This window comes from Microtus ochrogaster, chromosome X (genome assembly GCF_000317375.1).
Source record: "Microtus ochrogaster isolate Prairie Vole_2 chromosome X, MicOch1.0, whole genome shotgun sequence".
NCBI lineage: Eukaryota > Metazoa > Chordata > Mammalia > Rodentia > Cricetidae > Microtus > Microtus ochrogaster.
This window is the reverse complement of record NC_022026.1, coordinates 50,655,668-50,666,058: the sequence shown is the minus strand read 5'-3', so window position 1 is coordinate 50,666,058 and position 10,391 is coordinate 50,655,668.

Here is a 10,391-nt window from a genome sequence, read left to right as displayed (position 1 = left end):
TCTGAAGTCTGTTTGAGAACTCTTCAGTAGAGGTTTGAGTTGTAGAGATGGAAGGCTCTCCCCAGACCTGTATTTCACTCAAGGGGAGTTTCCTAACATTCTTGCTGCAGGATTTTACCACCCCTCTGGAAAATCTGTCAACTTTTAGCTACTTATCCTGGGTGACCCACCACCTGCTGTAGACTCCCCCCACCACCATGACCAGTGGAAGTTGAAGTAGGTACCTAAGGATAAACTGTCTGTATGAGTACAGACTTTATGTTTATCCAGCTCTTGGACATATCTCATGCGAGCCGTGATGTTTAAGAAAAAAGAACGGAGAGAGGTGAAACAACTTGCCCCAAACTCAGCTATTAAACGGCAGTGTTGGCTCTAATGTGCATCCAAAATACAATGTGCTTACGGCTACTTGCTCTGCCGCTTGGAATCCTAGGTAGAAATTTGACACATGTGGCAGTCATGAGCAAAGCAAGTAATTGGTACCAACTGAGTGGGAGTTCTACAGCCCAAATGCCAGGATGCTCAGTCCATCAAGATTCATTCATTTTCTGATCCAAAATCTTTCTAGGCACACATATGAGGTCTTCCTCAGTTTAAAACAGAATGCCTTGAGTATTTAGTAAACATTTGCAGAGCAGTTTCCATGTGGTAGGCATTGTGTAATGTGCTTTACAAATATTAACTCAGTTCCATTTGGTTCTAGAGAAGTCCCAATGTCCCGCAGTCATATGCGCTTCACCAAAGCCCTGGATGATTTATTCCCTTGGCAATCCACCGAATGTGATCCACAAGTCAGGAACAGATCAAACTTCCAAGAAATCTGTTCCAGAGCTTAGCAATCTTCTGTCCTGTTCTTTTATTAGAAACAACCTATGCCCAAATTACCAAGACATGCCAATGCAACCAAATCGTAGTACAGCCTGCAATTGCTTGAGGAAAATTCTGGATTGTTCAAAACTTATTATAGAACATAATCTTTTTGTAACCTCTTTTTTTTCAATTGTGGCAGATTATAATCTTCCTTAAAAGGCAGGGGAACTTTCTGCACTGAGTTTAAGAAGGCCATAGGGCATTGGCTGGCAATGCTTTGTGTCAACATCCTTAATCTTCCTGTTGGTATTTTAAAATAACAGGTCAGCCATGCAAATTATAAACTGTGCAGAGTAAAAGTCCCTGTGAAGTGCTGCCATTTGCAAGAAGATGGGCTTTCTGACAGCCAAGAAGTCATAATATGTCTCCTTGGTTTCCATGTGACAGTAATTAGCATCTAAGTTCTGAAGTGTTTATTCCCACAGCCGAGAGGATGACATTTGTAACAGGTTCCAACGGAGAACCATTACTGTTTGCAATATACAGTTCCTATTTTCAATATGGAAGCAGAAAGCCTTCAAAGTGAAAAAGTAGAGACTGGGAGATATTTCCCTTCACTTACCAGCTTGGGATCAGAGTTTTAAGGAGGATGAACGGTCAGCAGCCTCATTACTCTTGCAGAAACAATTCATGCTTCTATAGACATGATCAGCAAAGTGCCTATGGGTGCCTTTTCCCCTTTCACGTTTTTCTCCTTTTTCCTGTTTCACTTAAAATGTTCCATACTTATATTGCAATACCAATAAAAATGACTGTTCCTCACATTTTAGGAGACTCCAGAAAATTCCATTAAATTGTAAAGAATGTTGCTTATTTGAAAACATATGGTTTGTCAGCAATAAATTGCCTTTTCATTAAACAGACTATTATGAATAAGCATTCTTCTATAAAATGTCAAGTGAAGAAAATTAAAAATTTTTTCTTCCTTCAAACCGTCTACACCAATGTTTCTTAGATGTCTATGTGCAGAAGACTTGCTCAAACAGAGTCCTATCCAGTCATGTGAATCTGATTCAGTAGGTTTGGGGTGAAGCACAAGTTTCTTCAGCTCCAACAATTCCCCAGTAACTGCTGCAATCAGATGGAAACCACCCTTGGCACAGTTCTGGACTGGGCTAGTAATCTAGTCAGTAAAGGCAGAAACCTCACTGTGAGAATTTCTGTCCCACAGTGAAGAAAGACTCAAGGAAAAAATACCAACTCAGGCTCCAGAGGTGGTTCTGCTAGTCAAGTGCTTGGCACACAAGCTTAAGAACCTGAGGTCAGATTCAGACAAAGTGGTCTGCATTTGGAATCCCTTTGTTGGAGTGGGCATGAGAGACTGGTAGACCCCCTGGGACTCTCAGGCCAGTTAGCCAGGCCTAAAAGGTAAGTTCCAGGCCAATAAGAGACCCTTTCGAAGACAAAGAGGAGGAGGAAGAGATAGAGAAAGACACTCAACACCAACCTCTTGCCTACACACAGACATGCATATACACACCGATTATCCACACTGAAGTACTATGAACTTCCATCTCAGCTCAGTTCAGCCAGCTTACTGCGCTGCCTTGTACTTCAACAGCTGGAGACATCACTTGTACCCATCCAAACAGGGTGTGGAGGTAGCTGGAGGCTGAGGCAGGGGGATTGTCATGAGTTCAGGCCCAATGTGGACTACAGAGTAAGACCTCATCTCCACAAAAAGGAAGAAACATACAATTTAGATATGGATATAAGTTACAAGACCAATCATAACAAGGCTGTGCTTTGACAAATGCCCCAAATGAAGTACAACATAAGTATTCAGGTGGTGATAAGTAGCCAGAAGATAATCAAAGAAATATCCTAGAGCAGGCATGTACCATACTTTCTTGTTCACAAAAGATCATATAATCTCATGTTTTCCAAAGAACGGTCAAATGAAATATTGTAACTATGACTTTCTGCATTCTGCAGATGAAGAAACTAAAGGCGAGCTAAAACTCATCCGCCAAATCATTTGACAAATAAATGTCATTTTTCTAAGATGGACTCCCACGATGAAGAAATAACACATATAAAAGGAAATTATAGTTTCTAATGCTGATGCAAGTATCCGTAGTGAATGACATTTCTTGACCACTTAATTATGCAAGGCCCTGTGCCAAGAACTTCATATGCATATACATCACTTCATGTGACTCTAAAAGCAATCCCATAAAATAAGTGTTATCATCATCATCATCATCATCATCATCATCTTTTACAGAGGATAAAACTGAAGCATTGAAAAGTAACATGTCCTGGACTGGAGATACGGCTCAGCAGTTAAGAGCACTGGCTCTTCTAGAGGAGCAGGTCCTACTCCCAGTACCCATGGAAATGGAATCTGGGTGCTGTCACCCATGTGGCAGCTCACAACTGTTTATAACTCTAGTTACAGAGGACATAACATCCTGTTCTGTGGTGTACAAGTATACATGTAAGCAAAACACTCATATACATTAAATAATAAGCAAATATATAAAATTATAAAGAGGAAAGGAGCAAACCCCATGTTACATTGCTAATTAGAGTGTCTTTTCTAGAACTTTAGTCTGAGTTTCTTAGAATTTTAGCAGAGAACAAAGGATAGACCATGTGGCAGGAGCTATGATACTGAAAATAAGAAGCATGTGAGATTGGGGAGAGCCTTGATTATCATCTACCAAGAAAAGGTGGACTTGTCTATGGCAAGCAAAGAGGACTTCGAGTTTCTGTTTTGTTTTAAGTATGAGAAAGAAAAAAGTCAGAGATGTTTTCGTGTGTGTCTCGTAACAGTGTCTAAGATGGCCTAGAGAGGGACGACATGAGCTAAGTAAATAGATTGTGACTGGCAGGCGTCCCCTGAGAGCCTGGGAGCACGAGTCCGAGGAGCATGGTAGGCCTGTAAGCACGGAATCACAGAAAGGTAAAGAAAAGAATTAGCACTCTGCATGAGAGGACCCACAGTGGAGAAGTGGAGAGGCAGCAGAAGTCCCTGGTGAGTTGGAGACCTTAAACAGACATTTCAAATGCAGGCACCTTTACTCTGGGGGCAGTGCCGCATGTATCAGACAGCTTTCGCACGACCTGATTTTGCCTCCAGGATTAGGCTGGAGAGGCAGTATTATCTGATCCATTTTGTAGAAGGAGAAATAAAGGCTCAGAAAGTGAAAAATGATTTGCCAAAGGCAAAAAAGCCAGGAAACCTAGAAGCAGGGAGTACATTTCTGAGCACACACTTTGCTGAGAGAAAACAAGGCAACATTTTACAATTTGCCTGGGAGAACTCTGATGGTGGCTCACGGTGGCAACAGGTAACAGGACATTGCTAGCTGTTTGTAAAGTGCTTTCTGGACCAAACAAAATTCAATTGGATTTGATTGTCACCTGAAGACAAAATTTGCTAATATGTGTGTGCACAGCAAAACTATACAGAGGAGGATGTGATATGCAACTTAGGCCAAAAAGAAAATACTGGCACATGACAATGCAAGCTTTGGGTTTTTTGGTTTTTTTTTTTTGTTTTTTGTTTTGGCATCATACATAATAACCACAGGGCATGAGGTGTGACCTCTTACCCCAGAAAGTGATTCTCAATAGAGTCATTATATAAATGCTTACTGGATTGAAGAATAAACCCATAGATGTTTTCAGCACTTCCACAAACCTCTGTGTGATGGCTGTCACTAGGGTATAGACTAAAAGTTGATCTCTCTCTCTCTCTCTCTCTCTCTCTCTCACACACACACACACACACACACACACACACACACCAGATATCATTCACTACCTAATATTGTTATGTAAACTCTAGCTGAACTCAAACACCAGATAGATGTGTGGATACAAAGACAGCTTATATAGATTTCTATTAAATGAGATACAATTAACTCCCTTGGGGGCAAAAATATAAGGTAAACCTTCATATAAATTGGTCATATTACCAACCACATAGTAGACCATGGCTGGTCAGTCACCATATTCCGCTATTCTACTCTTTTTTTCACTCACCTCTTTATTACAAAAATGCAAATTAAAATTCTCAGCACACCCCCCCCCTTGCCTGTTGACCTCTGGTTAGATGCTATCACTGAGAGAGAATGATAGCAGATTGGAAGGGAGAAGAAAATGGTAAGACATTTGGTTCTAGCAGGATCTGACTCAACAGACGGCCTTCTGCTTTTCCAGCGCTCTGATGATGGGCAAATGCTGGTAGCTGCCAGCAACTGAACGCTGTAGTGAGATTAGCAGATTTGACAGTATGGACAGCTTCAGGGACCCAATTTGAGGAGTGACAGAATTCTCAAATCAGTAGCTGTGAATGACTTTTGTGAAGAGCATGCTACTAGGCTCTGGTAGCAGGGTAACATCACCCCTTCAGTTTTGTTCCTTGAGTCCTCTGGTCCCAGGGGGAGGGTACTTCCTGTAGTGATTACTCTGGATTTTCCTACTGTTCCCTTTCCTGATCCTTGTATCTTGCCAACATGTTGTAAACAATGCCTGGTATTCCACTTCTCTCTGAAATACTTAGAAAAAAATCAGCTCTTGACTAAGCCCTAATTGCCACACTGTTTTAGTTTTCCATACCATTGAAATAGTTCGGGGGTGTTTGACAAAGGTACATTCTAAAGGTAAAGAAAGATGGATGTGAGTTCTTATCTTTCCCAGTCCTGGTATCTGGTTGTTTAGTCAAAAGCAGTTTCCAAAAGGCAAGAAATGTGTTTTTCAATCCCGTGTTTCATCTTAATTTTTATTTTCATAAAAATATGCCTCATAGGTGACTTGACATGAAAGATGTGTCATTGATTATGTAGTTTGACTTACCCTGACAGGGGTACAAACATCTCAGTTTGAATAGAGAGAAGTCTAAGTACTGACTGATAACATCTCAGCCATAAGCCAACAAAAGACTCTCTCTTCTCCTCAGAGAAAACTTGAGCAAGCAGCTTGGCAAAGTGGAAATTATGTAGGCTTTGGAGTCAAAGTGGGTTCCAATTCTAAGAGATATTTATTAGCTCTGTGACTTTGAGCCAATTTTTTAACCTCTCTGAGCCCTGGTTTTATTGTCTATAAATTGAAGCAGGGAGGTTTTCGACCCTACTGGGTTGGTGTGAAGATTTGCCATGATGTAGACAAAGTGCTCAGGGCCTTCCACATGCATAAGTGGTGAACTCCTAGCGCAGTGATCCACTAATGGCAATTACAGCCTTTCCTGGTTGGCTTCCAAGATTCTTCTTTCTTCAAAGCTACAGCTTTGGAAATGAAAATAAAGGGCACAGCTTACTCCCATATCCATCAGCCAAGAGCAGACTCCACAGAAATCAATACTGTCTTCTCCTCAGGAAAAAAAATCTAGGACCTTAGAACCAGTGAACTGCTAGTTTTAATCCAGTGAACTGTTAACTGTAGAAGGTGATACATCTACGACCAGAATGATTTCTGTTGTCTGCCTTGGTAGCTTCTTAAATTCCACAGTGGCAAATAAGGTCTACAGACATAGGCACAACTTCTACCTAGAAGGTTATGGTATGTGTCTGCTTTTCTTTAATTATACCAAGTGTAGATCTGATGCGGAAACCGCTGTGGTAGTCCACATTTGACTGGAGGCAAAAAAATTCAAGACAATGGGCAGCCTGTGTTTCAAGCATTTAGGAGGGGCGTACACTTTGGGTTTGTGAAGATTTGGTTCTGTTGTCCACAGGGGAAATTTCTTTTGTTGTTGTTATTATCAAATGCTGCCACAGTCACAATTAATAACACTGCCGAGAAACATATCATTCTATTATACTTGAAGAGCATATGCTGTCGAGTTCAGATATTCCACAATTTAAAATGGGATTATATTCTGATAAATGCCTCATATTTTGAAAATATCCGAAGTCCAAAATGTATTCACTCCACCAAACCCACTTGTAACCTAGTTGGGCAACACAGGCCACTAGATTGGGAGATGCGATGCGTCATCACAAGACAGTACCCTACCAGTAGGCTGGAAATGTATGTATCTCAGTGTCAGGGTGCTTGTCCAGTGTGGCCAAAGCCCTGGATTTACAGATAGGGGACTTGAGGAGTTCTGGGTTTGCTATATGCATTGTCAGGAGAGAGGTACACGCACATAGTACGAGCAGGAGAATGGACTAAGCTGTTAAGTACATTATTACAAAAGTGAGTGCCAATAAACCAAAACCAACTGGAGGGTCCCAAACTAAACTGTCTCCCATGTTTGCCAACAGCAGAAGAGGAAGAGAAAGGTCAAAGACTGAAGTGGGATGTAAAAGGGGAGCAGTGGGTGCTTTGGGATGAGGAAGCAGCACATCAAAAGTCCCAGCGAAGGAAGACTGTATAGCTAGCGCAACGGATTAAAGGAAGCACATGGATTGGGGAAAACAATGCACAAGACAAATCTGAGGTTTCATCATGAGGTTAGGTCAAGTCACCCAGACCAAACTTCGTTGGTCATTGTGGGCATTTGTGACTGCAAGACAAAGAGAAAAGAATGCAAATGTATTCCATTTAAGATGTGATATAATCATCTATAACCCATGCAAGTGATTAAGCAGTTGCATTAAAAGGCACCATAAAATGGAAATGATTAAAAATGACACATGCACACCTTTACCGTTATTGTTCACACTGTGTAGTTGGTCACCAATCTCCCCATGCAGAACCAAGACTTTGTCTTACATGTTGGTAAGAGAAATGTCTTGCCTTTCCCTCTCTCTGGTCCACACATTGGTACTTCTGATTTTCCCATTTCAATTTGTTTAAGAACTAAAATATATTTGCAAGAATTCGGAGTACACTATCCTCCCAGAGCTTTGCTTTCTGAGAGCTTTTGCAGATCGCTCCTAATTGAACAGCAATTTTCTTTATAGCAGCCTGTTTTTGTTGAGTCTTTCTAAAGCCTTCAACCCAATTTTTGCAGGAAAAAAATAGCTCTTTGAATTATGAATGTGTTCATGTTTCGTCAGCTTATATAATACTTCATTAAATTATGTAATTATCTCAAAAACTGGCAAAACAGGTTAGAGACTCTTCGTAAACACACAGCTTCACAAGTCGGAGCATCCTAAGAAATAAGCCACAACCAGTGGCCAGAGTCAGCGCACCGTGGGCATGGGCTCTGTATTTTACAGAGGACTAAAGGAAAGCAGAGGGTATATCCAGTACGTTAAGCGGGTGTCAGCTAAGAAAGGGAAACTGAGAGCTCTTTTAAAGAGAGCGCGATTTTCACTGGAAACTGATCTCTTCAAAAGCTGCTGGTTTTATGGGAACATGTGTATTTGTGTGGGTACTTGCATGCCACAGCACAGCTAGGAAGTCAGAGGACAGTTTTCTTGGGTTCTTTCACCAGGAAGGGCCAAGGAATGAAACTCGAGTCATCTGGTTTATGCAACAGGCCCCTTTACCCACTGAGTCACCTTTCTGGCTAAGGAGAATTAATTTAATGGGGGCAAAAAGGAGTAGTTGTAAGTCAAGAAGTCTAGTATGTCAGATATTGGTATTGTGGATACCATTGATTGTGTATCATGGGAATACACAGGGACACCCGAGTTTAGAAGCTATTTATTGCTATTTTAGTCCATCTGAACTGCTGGAACAAGTTGTTGATTGGCTAGCTTATGAGCACATTTCTTACATACCATCCTAGGCGCTGGGAAGTTCAAGATTGAAGCACCAACTTATTCAGTGTCTAATGACGGCCAGCTCTGTCAGGTAGTTGCTAAGGTGTTTTTTTGTTTGTTTGTTTACTCTTTTGGTTCTTTGGGGAGTCTGTCACCCAGCTCCCAAATAAATCACACAGAGACTTATGAATGCCTGGTCTTAATTTGGCTTGTTTCTAGTAGGCTTTTCTAAAATTATCCCATATATCTTTTGCCTCTGGGTTTTTACCTTTCTCTATTTCTTTTCTTTTCTTTTTTGTTGTTTGTTTTAGAGAGAGTTTCTCCATATAGCTTTGGCTGTCCTAGAACTCACTCTGTCGACCAGGCTGACCTCAAACTTACAGAGATTTCCCTGCCTCTGCTTCCTGAGTGCTGGGATTAAAGGCATGTACCAACACCACCTGGGACCTTTTTCTATTTCTTTTTTTTTATTTATTAAAGATTTCCGTCTCTTCCCCGCCACCGCCCCCCATTTCCCTCCCCCTCCCCCAATCAAGTCCCCCTCCCTCCTCACCCGAAGAGCAATCAGGGTTCCCTGCCCTGTGGGAAGTCCAAGGAACCCCCACCTCCATCCACCAAGGCCAGCTGGCCTGGGTCTGAAAAAACCTGGGATAAAACCGGACTCTCTGAACATAGCGGACAATGAGGACTACTGAGAACTCAAGAACAATGGCAATGGGTTTCTGATCCTACAGCACGTACTGGCTTTGTAAGAGCCTAGGCAGTTTTGATGCTCAACCTTTTTCTATTTCTATATACCTCTGTTTACTTCTTACTCCATGGCTTGCTGCGTGACTGGGTGGCTAGATGGCTGGCCCCTGGTGTGTTCTCTTTTCCTCCTTTTCTCATTTCTCCATCTCTATTCGTGGATTTCTCCTATTTATTGTCTCTGCCTGCCAGCCCCACCTATCTTTTCTCCTGCCTAGCTACTGACCATTTAGCTCTTTATTAGACCAAGCAGATGTTTTAGACAGGCATAGTAACACAGTGTTACGGAGTTAAACAAATGCAACATAAAAGAGTGTGATACGTCTTTGCATCATGAAAAGCCACAGCATAAACAAATGTAACACACCTTCAACTAATATTCTACACCATCATATGGTCAAAAGGGGGCAGCTATAAAGCTATAAAAACCTCTTTTCTAAGGGTATTAATCTCATTCATGAGGGATTTGCCTTCATGATTTAATAATTTCCAAAGATTCCCAACTTCTAATTCTATCATGATAAAGTGTGACTTTTTAACCAAGAAATTCAGAGAAGGGGACACAAGCATTCGTATCAGGGCAGAGGAGAAATTTGCCAAGTTAATGAGTTGGGTGTGATGAGAGACAGAGAAGATTCAGAGAACATTCCATTTCCATGCAGTTGGCCAGCCCCTCGCTTCCATGTTTGGTAGAAAAACACACTCCTGAAAGTGGTAGTGTAAATTGCCTCTTCCACTAGTTTTCCACTTGTGCTGCCGAGTCAGCAAAGCGACAACACTGATTTGGAAACAATGGAAAAGAAGGCTCCTTTAAAAGAGACCTGAAATCATCTTTCAAAGTATGCAGAAGGGGGGCATGATTGCCAAACCATCAATACTGTATCCAAAGCTTTCAGAAAGCTTTAGCAAAAAGACAAAGAACTTGACCTCTCTCTCTCTCTGCCCTCCCCCCGTCTCTCTCTCTCTCTCTCTCTCTCTCTCTCTCTCTCTCTCTCTCTCTCTCTCTCTCACACACACACACACACACACACACACACACACACTCCATAATCTCCAAGATAGTGACTACGTCATAGGCACCACTGAGTGTGTTAATAAAAAAGGACTTGTTTTGCTATCTGGCAACCGAAGTATCATTCTTTCCTAGGAAATATTTTCTGGATTCCA